The following is a 17,819-nucleotide window of genomic DNA, read 5'->3' on the forward strand; positions in this document are numbered from 1 at the left end:
TATTGCAATGACACTACAATTAGATAGCACAGAGTAAATCGCTTCATTTAAATCTCTACATGCCAGTATAACTCATCAAATTATGAAAGCCATATGGATGTTACATGAGATGACTGTGGCTGCAAATAGTGCAAAGAGCCCACATGAGACATAGATAGATGAATAATATGGCAAACAACCTATATAAGATAAGCAAGATTGAATATGTCTTATGTAGTAATTATGTCACTAACATTAACAGTTATGTATATAAAATCTACCTTCATGAGAATGAGGGCATGTGAGAATAACAGAATTCTGAGTAATAAAACTTTATACATTAAAAAGTTATTTTGGAAAGCTACATACTTTTTTTATTGTTTAAAATATTACATGTCTCCTTTTTCTCCCGATTAACTGCCCCACCCTGCCCCCGACATTCCCACAGCCAATGGCAAGCCCCAACTGCCCCAGTGTCTGTGTCCATTGGTCATGCTAGCATGCATGCATATAAGTCCTTTGGTTGCTCTCTAACCGCGCCCCCCCCCCCCGCCCGCTTCCCTGCCTTCTCCCTGAGTTTGAACGATCTGCTCAGTGCCACCTTATCTCTGGATCCATTTTTATCCATTAGTTTATGTTGATCATTATATCCCAGATATGAGTGAGATCATGTGATATTTATTTCTCTCCAAGTTGTTGATTTAGCTACATAATTTGTTTTTATTTCTAAAGTTAATTATTCATCTTCAGCCTCAGTAGCATGATTAGGACCCATATGGTGATCTCCTTCTGCTCCCTATGTGTTTTCTATGCTATAACTAACTGCATTATTAACAATTCCCAAATGTATCCTAGTTTTCTGGCCTATAACATTAACACAACTGAATAATAGACATTAATTTCAAATGCACATGGAAAATGTGCACAAATAAACCATATGTAGTGCTAGTGAACAAATTTCAAAAGAATAACATCATAGAGAGTATACTATTTACTATCTTATCTAATAATAGACAAACATGGTAATTAACCATACCTCCGCTATGCCTCCCATTGGCTAATCAGGGCGATATGCAAATTAACTGCCAACCAAGATGGCGGCCAGCAGCCAGGCAGCTGAAGCAAACCTGAGGCTTGCCTGCGCCAGTGATGGAGGAAGCCAAAGTTCCCCGACTGCCGTGGCCCAGCTCTGAGCTGCACTCGAAACAACAATGTTGCAATTATATAAGCTAAACAAACCCCAGATACCTGCTTTCAGCCAGTCGGCCTCAGAGCTGGAGCTGCAACAAAGTTTCAATTACAGAAGGTAAATAAATCCCAGAATTAAAAAAGAAAAAGAAAAATAAGAGAGAATGGGAGCTTCAGTTGCAGGCTTGGCCCGCCTGAAAACGGCCCTCATCCAGACTGGCTAGGCACCCCAGTGGGGATGCCCACCCTAATGGGGGTGTGACCAGCCTGAAAACACCCTCAACCCCTCATCCAGGCTGTCCAGGCACACCAGTGGAGACCCCCACACTGAAGGGCAGCCTGAAAACAGCCCTCAGCCCCTCATCCAGGCTGGCCAGGCAACCCAGTGGGGACCCCCTCCTTGAAGGGGGTGCAGGCAGCTTTAAAACAGCCATCAGCCCCTCACCCAGGCTGGCCAGGCACCTAAGTGGGACCCCCACCCTGATCCAGGACACCATTCAGGGCAAACCAGCCCACCCCCACCCATGCACCAGGCCTCTATCCTATATAGTAAAAGGGTAATATGCAAAATGACCCTAACAGCAGAAAGACTGGGAATGACTGGTCACTATGACACACACTGACCACCAGGGCGCAGACGCTCAATGAATGAGCTGCCCTCTGGTGGTCAGGGCACTCTCACAGGGGGAGCTCTGCTCAGCCACTGCCAGGCTGATGGCTGCCAGTACAGTGGTGGTGGTAGGAGCCTCTCCTGCCTCCTCAGCAACTCTAAGGATGTCTGACTGCAGCTTAGGTCTGCTCCCCGCTGGCAAGTGGACATCCCCCGAGGGCTGCTGGAATGCCAAAGGGATGTCTGACTGTCAGCTTAGGCCCAATGCCCCAGGGAGCGGGCCTAAGCCAGCAGGTGGTCATCCCCCAAGGTGTCCCAGACTGCGAGAGGGCACAGGTCGGGATGAGGGACACCCCTTGAGTTCACAAATTTTTGTGCACCGGTCCTCTAGTACTATATAATAAAACCCTAATATGCACATTGACCGAACAGCAGAATGACCAGTCATTATGATGCACACTGACCACCAGGGGGCAGACGCTCAATGCAGGAGCTGCACCCTGGTAGTCAGTGTGCTCCCACAGGGGGAGAACCACTCAGCCAGAAGCCAGGTCCATGGTTGGCAAGTGCAGAGGCAGTAGCGGGAGCCTCTCCTGCCTCCATGGCATGCTAAGAACCCCTCAGGGGATGTCCACCTGTTGCGGGGAGTGAGCCTAAGTTGGCAGGTGGACATCCCCAGAGGGGTCCTGGACTGTAAGAGGGTGCAGGCCGGGCTGAGGAACCCCCGACCCTCCCCCTCACCCAGTGCATGAATGTCGTGCACCAGACTCTCTAGGAATAATATAAAACTATAAATGAATAAAATAATAAAACCCAAAGTACCAAAATATTTAACATTTAAATTACATATTTCAAAATAGCTTATAGTAAAAGACATTTCTCTAGTGATAGGACAAACTATCAAAAAACAAAATAAATATTTTGAACTGAACAATTATAAGTAAAATTGCTACTTTGAGAAGAATTCATCAGGATAATCTGTGAAAATGCCAATAACATAACATTTCCCCTTGAGTAAAGCCTTTCCCATTTCTCTAATTATGTATTACTCCACAGCTTTCTTTAGCACCACATGGGACCCTCCTCTGCATCCTAGCTACACTGGCATCTTCTGGGTCATCTCTGCACATCATATTCCCTTCTGTCATGTGCTACTACTGATATGTGTTTCACTTTTGGAGACATATTGCACTGGAAATTTATACCTGTGTGGTTATTCAGCCAATCCTTAGTTCTACCTCTAAGTTATAAGTTTAATAAGAAAAGAAATCCTGGTCTGGTGTTATGGGATTTTTTGTTCATTTAGTTGGGTTAGTTGTTCTTCTCTCTAATATTTTAATTTATTGCATCTTACAGTGCATATAACATACATTAAGAATTCAATTTCCATTAGCAAATAAATAGTAATATATACTTGCCTTCATCAGATCAGGCTGATAAAAAAATTACCATAAATCGTATGGTTTAAATAACAGAAATTTCAGAATTGTGGAACTTGGAAAGTTCACAATTGAGTGCTGGAAAATTCAAATTGGGTACTGGCATAATAGGGTCCTGGTGAGAACGCTCTTCCTGGTTGGCCGTCTTCTTTCTGTGACCTCACATGACAGAGAGAGAGGAAGCAAACTGTTTAATGTTTTCCCCTTATAATGTCACCAGTTCCATTGTAAGGGCTCTACCTTCCTAATCTAATTACCTCTCAAAGGCCTCATCTTCATATGATTTCACATGATGAGGAGAGAGGAGGCAAATGTCAAGGGAGATTTCAGGTATACATTAATGTATTTAATATTGCTAAAATACTTCATGGTAACCTTCGGCTTGCGTACTAGTACCAAATGTAGTATACCAGATTCACTTTTTATCAAGAAAATAGAGATTAGAGCTGAAATAAATAAAATAGAGAATAGAAAATAGTTAACAAAGTTAAATTTTGTTAAAGCTAATTTTGGGGAAAAATTAAAATATACAAAACTTTAGCAAAACTAAGAAAAAAAAGAGGAAGACTCAAATAAAAACTCAGAAATGAAAGAGGAGACAATACAATGAATGACTTAGAAGTAATAAATATTGAAATGGCCCTTTATGAAAAATTACAAAACAACAAATTTGAAAACCTAGAAGAAATGGATAAATTTATGGAAACATAAACTACCAAAGGTAAATTGAGAGGATATAGAAAGCCTAAAGATAGGAATAACAATAAAGGAGATAGATTTAGTAATCAAAAATTTTCCAACAAAGAAAAGCCCAGGAAAATGGCTTTATGAGTTAAATTCTATCACAATGGAAAATTGATAACAATCCTTCTTGAACTTATTTGAAAATATATAAGAAAGGGGAAGATTTGCCAATTCACCTTGATATGAAAGCAGACAAAGAAACCACAAGAAAATAAATATCTGTGTGGAATATTGATGTACAAATCAATAAATTTCTGGCAAACAAAATGCAACTGCATATTAAAAGCTTACCTACAAGATGTATTTGATTCAGTATATGCAAATAAATCAATATGATATACTAAATTAACAAAATAACAGGTAAAATGACATGATCATCTTAGTAGATGCACACAAACCATTGATCTAATTCAACACCCATATGTGAAAAACAAAATCAATATAGAAGAAACTAACCTAAATACAACAAAGGCTTTTTGTGAAAAGTCCACAGATAACATTATATTCAATGGGGAAAAACTAAAAGCTTTTCCTCTAAGACCTGGTAAGAATGTGTACTTTTACTGCTTCTAATCAACATAGTACTGGAAGGCCTAGCCAGAGCAATTAGACAAGAAAAATAAAAAATAATTGCAAGCTAAAAGGAATATATTGAATTATCTCTATTTGCAAATGACATAGCCCTATATGTAAAAGCAAACAAGCCTAGAGACTGTATTAAAAATGTTACAACCAATAAATTAAGTAAAGTTACAGATTACAACATTAACATACAAAAATCAGTAGTATTTCTTTCCATTAACAAGTGACTATCAAAAAAAAAGAAAGAACACAGTCCCATCTACATTACCATAAAAAATAATAAAATGTTTAAGAATATATTTAACCAAGCAAGTGAAAGGTCTGTACACTGAAAACTATAAAACAGTGATTAAAATTAAAAACACAAATAAATGGAAAGACAACATGTCTTCATTAATTGAAAGAATTAATATGGTTAAAATTTACATACTGCCTGAAGTGATACACCAATGCAATGAAATCCTCATCAAAATTTCAATGACATTTTTTACAGAAATAAAAAAAAAGTTTTAAAATGTCAGTGCAACTACCAAGACTCCCAATAACAAAATACACTTTGAGAAAGAATAATTAAGTTTGAGGCATCACATTTCCTATTTCAAATTATAATACAAAACTATTTTCATCAAAACACTATGTTATTGGCATACAAACAGACAGCTAGACCAAAGAAAAGAATAGAGGGTCCAGAAACAAAGGATACACATATATCAATTAAACTTCAACATGGATGCCAAGAATACACAATGGGAAAAGATACTCTTCAATTAATGGGTGTTAGGAAAACTGAATATCCACCTGCAAATGAATGACGTTGACTCTTATCATATACTAGTGGTGTGGTGCACAAAATTCTGCAGGGTTTAATTGGAAGTCAACATCCCTCTCGCAATCCAGGACCACTGGTTCCTAACCGCACACCTGCCTGCTGACCTGATTGCACCCAACTGACCCCCTTCTGGCCTGATCACCCTTAACTGCCCCTCCCCTGCCAGCTTGATTGAACCCAGCTGCCCCCGCCCCTGCCCCCACCACTGGACTGATTGCCCCTAATTGCCCCCCTTGCCAGCCTGCTCACCCCAACTGCCCCCCTGCCAGCCTGCTCACCCCTAACAACCTCTGCCTCAGCCCTGCTACCGTGGCTTTGTCCAGAAAGATGTCCGGAATGTCTCCTGGTCTAATTAGCATATTACCCTTTTATTAATATAAATCATACAGAAAAATAAACTCAAAATTAACTGAAGACTTAAATATAAGACCTGAAACAAAAAAATTCCCAGAGAAAAACAGGAAAAAAAAAAGGTACTTGACATTAGTCCTGGCAATAATTTTATAGAAAGAGCACAAAAATTTGAAACAAGAGGAAAAATAAACAAATAGGACTACATCAACTGAAAAGCTCTGAATAGCAAAGGAAATAATTAACAAAATAAAAAAGGAAACTAAGTCTGGGTAAAAATATTTACAAACCATCTATAAAAATCAAAACAATATGCTACTTAGACCAGACAGCCAAACGACCTTCCGTATGTCATTCCGAATGTCCTTCTGGATGAAGCTGCGGTGGTGTGGGGAGACTCAACAAAGGCCTCTGAAGAGAAGGTAGACTTGGACTGAGTGTTGAATGATGTGAGTCCTAGATCAAGCCCCGAGTTCTGTGGTGTAACACAGAACCTGACTTACAGCTTAGAGAAGCTAGAGGTCAGCAGGTTTGATGGGGAAGTCTGGAATGAGGCTTTGGAAATGGCATTAGGCAGGATGAGCACTGTGAGCAGGACTTAGAGACAGGAATTCACATGACATTGTGACAGAGGCTTGGACATTGAACAGAAGTTTCCCCAGGAGCATGGGTGTGGGTGCCATCAGTGCTGAGGGCCTTAAGTGTCAGTGAGGTTCCGGACACGAATATGACAGGTAGTGGAATCTCATCGCCTGTGGTTTTATTTCCTTTCATCTGCCTCAACGCCAGGTATGTGAACTGCGCCCGGGATGACCAAGAACAGAACCTGGTAGCCTTTCAATATCACAGGCAGATTTTCAACCGAACCTGCCGGGTCGTGAGGACGGGCGGTGAGCTGCTGGTCTGGTATGGAGAAGAGTATGGCCAAAAGCTGGGCATCAAGTGGGGCAGCAAGTGGAAGACAGAGCTTGTGGCCGGGAGAGGTGGGCACCACTCTTCTTCAACATGGAAAGAAAGAATTCTTAGAAGTTTTCATGCTCCAACTCTCAAGTAGAGTAAACTCCACTCTAGAGTCAGCAAAGCTTCAAATCAGATGCTTCAGAAATTGATGGCTCATCACATAGGTTTTTGATTCTTAGGAACAATTTTAATATTTTTATTTTTGTTCTAATTTTTAAAAATATGCTTTTATTGGTTTTAAAGACAGAGATGAAGGGAGAGGGAGAGAAATATCAATCTGCTGCCTCCTGCATTATCCCTACTGGGGATCAAGTCCACCACCCAGACATGTGCCCTGACCAGGAATCAAACTGGCTACCTCTGGGTGAATGGGACAATGCTCAACGAACTGAGCCACACTGGCCAGGGGCTTTTTTTGTTCCATTTTAAAAAATACTTCATGCACAAAATACACAGCGTCATATAGTGCTGAAAGGGTTAGAGGCAAAACAAATAATAATAAAAAAAAGGTTTCAGGCACTTAACCAGCTCTCTCATCAAGGTGGTTGTTTGTGGGTTGTTGTTTTTGTTTTCTAACACTTTAGCTGTTTCTTCTTCATTTACTGCATATTTCTAAATGAAATGTGTGTGTTAACATGCATTCATTCATTATTTTGTGACTTGCCATGTGAATTCCTACGCGGTGCCACCCAGAGTTCTGGGAGCTGGAAATACAGATCAACAGGATGATCAGAATCACTGCTCCTGAGCAGGTGGCTGGTGAAGGAGGGAAGCCCTGGCAGACATATGTGCATGTGCTTCATATTACACAGTGGTTAGCACTTTGGAGAAAACGGGCCCAGGACAAGTGCCTAGGGATCACTGTGAGGGGAAGGTGGGTGTGTCGGATTGCTAAGGTCAAGGGAAGGCTTTCTCAGGAGACAACAGTTACAACAGTTGTGTCACAAGGTCCCAGGCAGAGGGAGTGGCTGGTGCAGGGAAGGGAAGAGGTGGGTTGTTGAGCTGGCTGAGGGCTTCTCCCGTCTCAGTCTCAGTACGGAGGGTAAGAACAAAGGTTGGACAGATGCCTAGCAGCCTGGAAATACAGTGCCTATGATCCAAGCTGAGATACTGGGGACTTTCTTGAGTGAGACGGGACAATTGAGCAGTTTTCAGCTGCAGAGTGGCATGTTCTAAAACTATGCTTTGTTAAATTTTTTGGAAAATAAATATCAGTGGGGAATCCCCTCCGAGATTATTTCAACTCCAAGTGAGAGAGGAAGGCAGACTGGCTGGAGAGGGACGGAAGTCAGGAGTGTAAGAAGCAGGTTGGGGAAATATTTTTGTTGTTGTTAATCCTCACCCAAGGATATTTTTCCACTGATTATTTTTTGAGAGAGAGTAGAAGGGGGAGAGACAGAGAGAGAAACATCAATAGCTTGTCTCCCACGGACACCCCAACCAGGGCTGGGGATTGAGCTTGCAAACAAGGGACCTGCCCTTGACTAGAATCGAACCCAGGAGCCTGGAGTCCCCAAGGTTACGCTCTATCTACTGAGCCAAACTGGCTAGGGCATGGTTGGGGAGATATTTTGAAACAGGACTTTGTATTGTATTTGAAATAGGCTAACACTGAAAGAAATCAAGTAGGAATACTGTGTGATGAAAGACATATTTCCATTTTATGATTTGTGGAAAACTGAGAGAGAAGCAATTGCTATTTGGGGCCTATTGTTCCTCTATTTTTAAATATTTTTAGTGATTTGAGAGAGAGAGGAAGGGAAATGAAGAGAGAGATAGAAATATCAACATGGATCAGCTGCCTCCTGCTGGGATAGAGCACAAAACCTGGGCATGCGCCCTGACCAGGAATCAAACTGGTGACGACCTGGTTCATGGGTTGATGCTCAACCAGTGAGATACCTGGCCAGGCCGGTGGTTTTTCTCTTTAACATGACTTAGAAGATACATGTATATGGAAAGGTCACGATAGTCAAACCCATATAAGGAGTCAAATGGCTTCTGATGGTCCTTGATCTGTAAGACCTTTTTTCTTTTCAATCCTTACCCAAGGATATTTTTCCATTGATTTTTATAGAGAGTGAAAGACAGAGGGAAAGACAGAGAGAATATCAATGTGAGAGGAACACATCGATTTGTTGCCTCCTGCACAATCCCAGACCAGGTCCCGGGCCGGGGAGCAGCCTGCAACCAAGGCACATGCCCTTGATGGGAATCAAACCCAGGACCTTTCTGTCCACAGGCTGAGGCTCTATCCACTGATCCACACTGACCAGGGCTGTAGAACAGACTTTTGATATGGGGTCTCTGGATTTCTGAAGAAGAGTAGTGCAGACAAAGAAAAAGAAAAGTAGACTGTGAAGGAACACTCTGTGGGAGGCAGAGCTTGCACTGTCAACACAGTTACAATGATTCCGGAGACAGGATTTACCAGGAGACAGAGCGTAAGGCACAGGCAGCCTTGCCCACACATGCCCTGACCAAAACTTTCTCCTTCAGCAGAACCAAAGCCAGAGATCCATACATGTCCCTCCTGCTCTGTGGCCTTCTCCAGTCAGACATTCCTCAGCCAACATGTGAAACGCAATCACCCCTCTGAGATTCTGCCAGGAGCACCTGCAGGAAAACACCTCCAGTCAGAGGAACCTGGCCCAGAGCGTCAAAATCAACAGCAGCAGCAACATCCTGGTCCACATGGGTGGAATGACAAAGCTGAAGGTCAAGAGGTCAAAGGAACGTCCAAACCTTTGCTTAAAAGGATCAGGCACAGGAGAACTTCAAGGGACTCTTTCAAGCCTCCCAACAGACAAATAGGGAGCTCCAGTGAGCGTGAGAGAATAATGGAGGAAGAGCCCAGCACAGGCCAGGACGTGAATCCAAAGAACACAGGCAAATTATCTGTGGGAGTAAGAATGTCAAAAATTGTAACAATCAAGCATGGAGGGTGTGGGCAAGGCTTCAATGATAAGTCACATATCGACACACACCAGAGGACACACTCAGGGAAAAAGCCATATGTGTGCAGGGAGTGTGGGAAAGGCTTTACACGGAAGTCACATCTCATCAGACACCAGAGGACACACTCAGGGTAGAAGCCATATGTGTGCAGGGAGTGTGGGCGAGGCTTTACAGATAAGTCAATCTCATCAAACACCAGAGGACACACTCAGGGGAGAAGCCCTATGTGTGCAGGGAGTGTGGGCGAGGCTTTACACAGAAGTCATCTATCATCACACACCAGAGGACACACTCAGGGGAGAAGCCCTATGTGTGCAGGGAGTGTGGGAGAGGCTTTAGAGATGAGTCAGTTCTCATCAAACACCAGAGGACACACTCAGGGGAGAAGCCCTATGTGTGTAGGGAGTGTGGGGGAGGCTTTATAGATAAGTCAAATCTCATCAAACACCAGAGAACACACTCAGGGGAGAAGCCCTATGTTTGCAGGGAGTGTGGCGAGGCTTTACACAGAAGTCCAATCTCATGAGACACCAGACAACACACTCAGGGGAAAAGCCCGGTCTTTGCAGGGAGGATGCATCATGAGCCCTAAATTGCACCTCAGCAGCCATAGGGCAAGTGTAGGCACCGCATACCTCATACCCCAGCTCTGAGGGGGCTTTAGAGGAAGCCTGCTGGCCCCTTTCCCTCCCCAAGAGTGTAATTAGTACAGAAGTATCTGGTCAAACAAATCCTCCGCTTTCAAAAGGAGAGGCTATAGACAAACAGTTCCGTAAGTGCTATGGGGATGTCAACACGAATGTCCCTCATGGTGTTTTTGGCCTCGTTTTAATAAAGTTTGTGTCCAGACAAACCTGAAGCCTACGTGCCTGATCCCCCTCATCACTGAAAGCAGAGTTCCAGGAGGGCCTCAAAGAACCCTCAGCCACAGACCTGAACCCGGGAAGGCGGAATCTGGCGTCAGTCCAGTGAGGTTCCCGCCAGGGAGAGGGATTGAGACACACTCACCAGGAACATGAATAGGACCCCACCAACCCCTTGGCTTCTCCTGGCTCCTCCGCTGATTCCTTAGACCTCTGTAGCCTCAAAGGTGAAAGCCAGAGAGGGTGTGTGCAGGTGTGTATGTGCATGTGTGTGTGCATGTGTGTGTGTGTGTGTGTGTGTGTGTGCCCGTGTGCCTGTGCACACACCTGTGCTGCCTCAGTCTGGGCACTGGTCGCCCTCTTCTTGCTGCCTCTGTAGCATTGGCATCTTGCCTGGGGCATAGCATGTCGGCTCCAGGTCTGTCAACAAGGTTTTGAGTCTCAGCTTTTCCCTCAAAACTGTGTGTCCTAAGGCAAGACCCCCAAAGTCTCTGTGCCTCTTTCCAAGCTATAAAGCGGGAGGGTGACCCAGGCTTTGGAGTGTCATTCAAGGTGGGGTCAGCACCGGTGGTTAAAACACGCATCTCTCTGTGAACAGCGTCTGCCAGGCCTTGAGGTGGACAAGGGAGGCAGAGGGAGAGGGGCCCAGGAGCCAGTTTAGAGCTCAAGCAGCCCCACTGCTCTGCGTGGACTCGGCTGCCTGTGCAGGAGTCGTGGGGTCAGGCATGCTCCTCCCCCCGGACACCCCCTCCCACTGAGCCTGGGCAGGTGGCACTGAGAGTGACCAGGACAAAGGCCCTCACCACCCTGCTGAGAGCTGCTGGGTGCACCTCACCTCACAGTGTGTGTTACGCCCACCTTGCAGCAGCTCCTGGTGTCTGGCCTTGTACCTGGGTCTGCGGGTCTCACCCTCCCCGGACCCGTCTGAAATCCTTAACTGCACGTTTCTTATGGGGAGTCTGATGGGCCATGGACCCGCGTGAGCAGAGCAGGCAGGCCGTGTCGGTCATTCCTGGCCACCGGTTCACAGGTAATGTCCACTGAGGCCAGGAGCACCGACCCTCATGGGCCCATGGGTGGGAGTCCAGCGAGGCTCCAGGGAATAGGTAAGCGTCTGCCTGGGGAGGCGATGGGGCCCCAGCAACCAGAGGCCCTGCTTTTCTTACAACAGAGCGGACATCCATGCAGGGAGCAGGCACACGCGGTGAGGGCCCGTCACCCCTCAGCCCGAGGGACCTAGCACCGCACCTGTTTCTGGAGGAGAGCTCCTGAAGGGGGTACCCAAACCCACGACCTGGGACCATGACCTTCCCTCTCCCGCCCGGCTGGCGTGGCTCAGCGCTTGAGCATCGACCTATGAACCAGGAGGTCAGGGTTCAATTCCTGGTCAGGGCACATGCTCGGGTTGTGGGCTTGATCCCCAGTGTGGGGCCTGCAAGAGGCAGCAGATCCATGATTCTCTGTCATCATGGATGTTTCTCTCTCTCTCTCTCTCTCTCTCTCTCTCTCTCTCTCTCTCTCTCTCTCCCCACCCCCCCTTCTTCTCCCTTTCTATCTGAAATCAATAAAAAATATATTTTAAAAAATGATGGCATTTCTATGTGAAGAATGGAAACCTCATTCCTTACAATGACTGAGGGCTTGGGTTGGTGACCTGAAACTCTCAGAAGCAACCATTGAGCCACACCTTCATACTCGTGTTTTCCCACATTAACCCAATCCTGAAACACCTCAGGACCAGGAGAAATCTGCCAGTTGGGATATTGTTTTCTGTGGGTCTCAGCGGACTCGGGAGGAGCCAGCCCACAGTCATGGAGCTGTTGACACCCAAGCAGGGGCCCTGTGCACATTGGAAGGTGGGCTCTCTCGCTCAGGTCAGGACGGGCAAACCCCCACCCCAGCATCGCATTGAAACACCACACATTTCCAAGTGGCTCAGCACCTCCGGTGAGTATCTCTCAGGGGGTGAAGGAAAGCTTTGCACAATCAAGTCCTCATTCACATTAAAAATGTTGGTGTCCCTGTGCCCAAACCTCCACATACAGGAAGGTTCTGGTTTGACTAGTCACGCCTTGATTTGTTGAATACATCTTTCCCAGGTTGCAATGATTAGCCTTTAACTTCATGCCCAGCTTTTTCTACCATTTGTTTCCATGTCCAGTGTGACACATCTCACTTCCTTTGGAAGGAAATGGAAAATTCTCCAGGATGCGATGCTCCGCTGTTTGGGTGTAGATGTGCACACACGTTTTAAACTGAGATACTGTGAACATTCATGAACTGGAATGCTCACGATGACTAGGAAAGACAAGTGGTGGGTGTTTTCGGTAAAATCTGATACCTATTGGGAGGAGGATAGGAGCAGATTTGACAGTTTCCAGTTTTATTTTAAATCTGTTGTTCTTGATCTGACACACAGAGGGACAGGGAGACAAAGAGAAACAATCAGGTGATGGGGGTAGCCTTACCAGGAATCAAGCGCACTTCTTGGTTCATAGGTCAGCACTCACTCATTGAGCCTTGCTTGCTGGGCTGTGTGTTGCTATTTGGATGACCTCTTTCTACAAAGACAATGTGGCCCTGGCTGGGTAGATTACATGCCAGGGGGATGAGAGCCTTTACCTTCCTGGTGTTCTCATGCTGCTTGGAGCATCAGGCCTGTTTCCATCATCACAGCAGGTGGGAGCTGTGGCATCAGTACAAGCCTACTTCTACCTTCTGCCTATAGGTTAATAACAGAATGAAGGGAAAACCATGAAGGTTGTCTAAACAAGGGGACCAGTCATTTAGCAAACATTCTGCTTTGGTGACAACACATGACCCCCAACAGTTCCTTGGGCAGCGATACACAGTAATACTTACCAAGTTTCTAAACATTTGCCAAGTAAAACATTCACTCTTACAAAGTTTTTTTTAAATATTTTATTGGTTTTTTACAGAGAGGAAGGGAGAGGGATAGAGAGTTAGAAACATCGGTGAGAGAGAAACATCAATCAGCTGCCTCCTGCACACTCCCTACTGGGGATGTGCCCGCAACCAAGGTACATGCCCTTGTCCGGAATTGAACCTGGGACCCTTCAGTCCGCAGGCCGACGCTCTATCCACTGAGCCAAACAGGTTAGGGCCACTCTTACAAAGTTTTTAACATGCTCACTTAATTACACTTAGGAAGGCAACTTTGTACGGGAAATGTCGTTTTCTAAAATAAAATGTATGTATAATACAAATGTAGAATACATCACACAGATGACTGCTTGGCTCGGATTTATTTTTCATACATACAATAACTATATAGAATAAGTTTGAGATCACTTTTCAAACAACTGATGTGTGAATGATGTCCAGAGAGGTCTTGGGTCTTGGGCAGAGTCACCATGAAGTAGGTGCTGTCTGTGGAAATGGAATCCAGGGTTCTGGAGTCAAAAACCTCTGAGAAGGTACATCTGGGAGGATAAAAGGAACCAGCACAGTGGTCACAGGTTCCCGGATGTCACCTCTCCAGGCCACTGCGTCCTCGATTATCTGTGTGTCCCTCGGTCTCTGTGTCCCTTGGTCTCTGTGTCCCTCAGTCTGTGTGTCCCTCAGCCTGTATGTCCCTCAGTCACTGACACCGGGTGAGTCTGCTCCCATCTTCTCAGTGTGGGGGACTCTAGGAGCAGCGACACAACGCAGTAGAGGGGAGCATGTGCAGGACCCTCCTCTGTCCATTCCCCGCCTCCATCACGCCTCACTTTCCCCTGTTGTCCCGGCCTCGCCCCCCCACCCCCAGAGCCTCGCCCCAACGTGGTGGCTTGGGAGACCCTGCAAGGACCGCGCTAGAATGGCCTCGTCGTGTTGTGTCAGGATCTTGCCAGCTGAGAGACACTCATACATTTTATTTTTATCTTATAGACACATTCCTTGGAAAAACATCAGCGGAGCTGAATGCTCTGCTCATCATGATGCCTTTCTTTAGGGGTATGCTGCTTTTTCACACCCTCCAAAGCTTTTCCTTCTTTGTACGTTTTTCTTGTTTATGTTTTGGTTAATTCTTACCAGAGGATATGTTTTTACAAACAGAGGGAAGTAGGGAGGGAGGGAGGGGATAGAGAAGAAACAAAAAACAAACATGAATATGCAAGAGACACATGGATCTTTGGCTCCCACAAGAGCCCAGACTGGGGCAGGCAATGAAGCCTGCATCCCAGGTATGTGCTCTGGACCAGGGATCCCACCAGCGACCCTTCCCTGGGCACCCGAAGGTCTAACCAGTGAACAACACTGGCCAGGCCTATTCCTTCTGCTTAGCAGATGAGAGCAAATGTCACTCTTTCTTCTGGCAGAAGGCGGCCAATCTATGATGATCACTCATCATTGATCTTTCTCTCTTCCTTTCTGAACTAGTAGAAATGTATATTTCTAAAAAAAACCACTGTGGCCCTGGCCAGTGTGCCTCAGTGGGGAGAGTGTCAACCTATGTATTGAAGGGCCCCTGGTTCGATTCCCGGTCAGGGCACATGCCCCGGTTGCGGGCTGGATCCGCAGTAGGGAGGGGGTGATACAGGAGGCAGCTGATCCATGATTCTCTCTCATCATTGATGTTTCCATCTCTATCCCTTTCCCTTCATCTCTGAAATCAATAAAAATATATTTTTTTAAAAAACACACTGGGTTTCAACACAAAAATTTAAATTGAAATTTTTTCGCGCTACTAACATGTTCCCATGATACCCTGCATCTGGAGGTGCCATCAACAATGACAGCCTCCCTGGTACTGATTGCATCAATAATGGCAGCCTACAGGGGAAGGACTGCCTCAGTAATGCCCGCCTCTAGACTACATTGATCATTGCAGCCTCCAGAGTACTAGCTGCCTCAGTAATGCCCTACAGAAGCCGCTGAGTCTAGTGGTAATAACACGTTCTTGCGATACCCTTGCGCCTCGCTGTACGGACTGGCTGCTGCAATCATAGCGGCCGCCGGGTTACTGGCTGCCTCAGGAAAGGAGACCTGTCCTGTACTGGCTGCCTTGGTGACAGCGGCCGCCCCAGGACTGACTGCTCCAATCACGGCAGCCTCTAGGTTACGGACTGAATTACTGAACGCACAGCTTCCCCATGTCAGTGCAGCAGCCAAGGCCTCCCTCTGCAGGGCTGGGACAGGAAGGGGTGCAAAAGCCAGACCCGTGACTTCAGTCCATCCGGGGAAGGAATAATTGCACCCTGGACAGCCTCGATGATTTTGTAGGGTTTTCTGTACGTTTTGTTTGTGGTTTTTTGGGTAGACTTTTCCATCAAATTCACGGGATATTAGCTAACATTTCAGAACCATGACAGAAGCATAAGGTGTTATTCTTTGAATGGCCACAAGAGGGACCCAGAGGATCGTTTTCGCAAAGGAATTGGCTGACAGCTTCCTTTAAGGCAGTGGTTCTCAACCTTCCTAATGCCGCGACCCTTTAGTACAGTTCCTCATGTTGTGCTGGCCCCCAACCATAAAATTATTTTCGTTGCTACTTCATCACTGTAATGTCGCTACTGTTATGAATCGTCATGTAAATGTGTGATATGCAGGATGTATTTTCATTGTGACAAACTGAACATAATTAAAGCATAGTGATTCATCACAAAAACAATATGTAATTATATATGTGTTTTTTCGATGGTCTTAAGCTACCCCTGTGAAAGGGTCGTTCGACCCCCAAAGGGGTCGCAACCCACAGGTTGAGAACCGCTGGTCTAGTGGGAATCCCTGTTTCCCAGAAGGCAACTCCCCGCCTACCGCCTGGTCCTCTTGCTAAGGAAGAGAACACAAGCGCCTGGAAGACAGTCCGGGACCTAAATACCGTCGGGTGGAACACAGACTGGGTCAGGCGGCAGGAAGGATGTGTCACCCCAACACCTGCCCGGGCGGGGGGCTCCGGGCTCCTGGGGTCCCTCCGCGAAACCACAGGAATCCGAGCCCTGGACACCGCCCAGCCGTGCCTGGCTGAAAGCTTCTTGACGGACACTCGCAGGACCCTGGGTAGCCAATCACCACCAGGGGTTGAGGGCGGAAGGCGGGCTCTTTCGAGAAGATTCTGCCATTGACTGGCAGGAAGGCTGCACCCTGCGCCCCGCCCTTTCCGCGTTTCTGACCGCCCAATAGCAGGCAAGGCCCTGTGACCGCATCACTGATTGGCGGCTGCCTCTGACGCTCTGGGTGCGGGAAGCTCCCCCTCCCCCCGCCTCACAAGCCTGAGGGTGGGAGCGCGTGGCGGGCAGCGCGTGGGTTTGAGGGGACCTCGGCCAGGTGCGCAGCGCCGCAGGGAGACCCACAGGTAAACGGGTGCCTCGCGTGGGAACCCCTTTGCCGCCGGCCTTCAACCCCCAGCCGAGGACCCGGGGTGTCCTCCCGAGAGGCTCCCACTCTGTCAGCCTCCACGCACCCCAAGTCCGCTAACCCGGAGGACCCCCGGGCTCCACGCCCAGAGGAACGCTCAATCCCCCAAAGCTCAGACCCAGCACACCCCGAGCCTGGGCTCCCTAACCACGGCACCCCAGAAAGACCAAATCCCCACCTCCGAGACCCGAAACCCTTAAGCCTGTCCTTGAGACCCCAAATCTCTGTGCAGGAGCCCAAATCCTCTCACCCGAGCTCCCCAAGTTTCCTGGCCAGAAAGACCCGGATTGTGTCCCGCGGGCCCATCTCCTCAGCCCGTGACGTCTCTGCCCCTTGAGGCGCCTCCTCCCGCGTGCATTGCTCCGGGATCCCGGGTGCCATTCCCGAACCCGGTTCCTCCCGGCACAGCACCCCCAACGTTAGGGCGCCTCCACCTCCACCCCCAGGGCCCTCAACCCCCCACCGCGCCCCTCAGTCCCCCCCCACCACGCCCCTCAGACTCCTGACCGCGCCCCTCACACCCCCCACCGCGCCCCTCACACCCCCCACCGTGCCCACAGTCCTCTTCGACCAAGCCCCTCAGACCCCCACACCGCGCCCCTCACACCCCCCACCTCGCCCCTCAGTCCCCCCCCGACCCCGCCCCTCAGACTCCTGACCGCGCCCCTCAGTCGCCCCCTGAGACCGCGCGAGCCGCCGCGGGAAGGAGGCGCCCCCTGGTGGGTCTTAATGGCTGTGGCCCTGGCCACCTGGTCCCGGTCCCAGTCTGTCCTGAGGCGGGAGCGGGTTCGTCAGCGCCTCCTCCTCACACAGGCACTGCGGCCTCCTGCTGGGACTGGGCTGGCGGCACCATAAACCCCGACAGGGACCCCCAGGAGCGTCCCGAGAGGAGGCGGGGAGAGCAGGGCACAGAACCAAGGTGAGGGGGTCCACGGGGGTGGAGGTGGGGACGGGGG

At 47.6% G+C, this 17,819-nt stretch overlaps 2 pseudogenes; both read left to right on the forward strand.

Annotated features, from left to right (window-relative positions):
* The window catches only part of LOC132225598 (histone-lysine N-methyltransferase PRDM7-like), a 542,611-nt pseudogene extending 533,115 nt beyond the window's left edge, over positions 1 to 9,496 (forward strand).
* A 1,976-nt stretch (positions 9,497 to 11,472) lies between these two features.
* LOC132225599 (histone-lysine N-methyltransferase PRDM7-like) overlaps positions 11,473 to 17,819 on the forward strand; it is a 29,684-nt pseudogene continuing 23,337 nt past the window's right edge.

Source organism: Myotis daubentonii, chromosome Y (assembly GCF_963259705.1).
Source record: "Myotis daubentonii chromosome Y, mMyoDau2.1, whole genome shotgun sequence".
Taxonomy (NCBI): Eukaryota; Metazoa; Chordata; class Mammalia; order Chiroptera; family Vespertilionidae; genus Myotis; species Myotis daubentonii.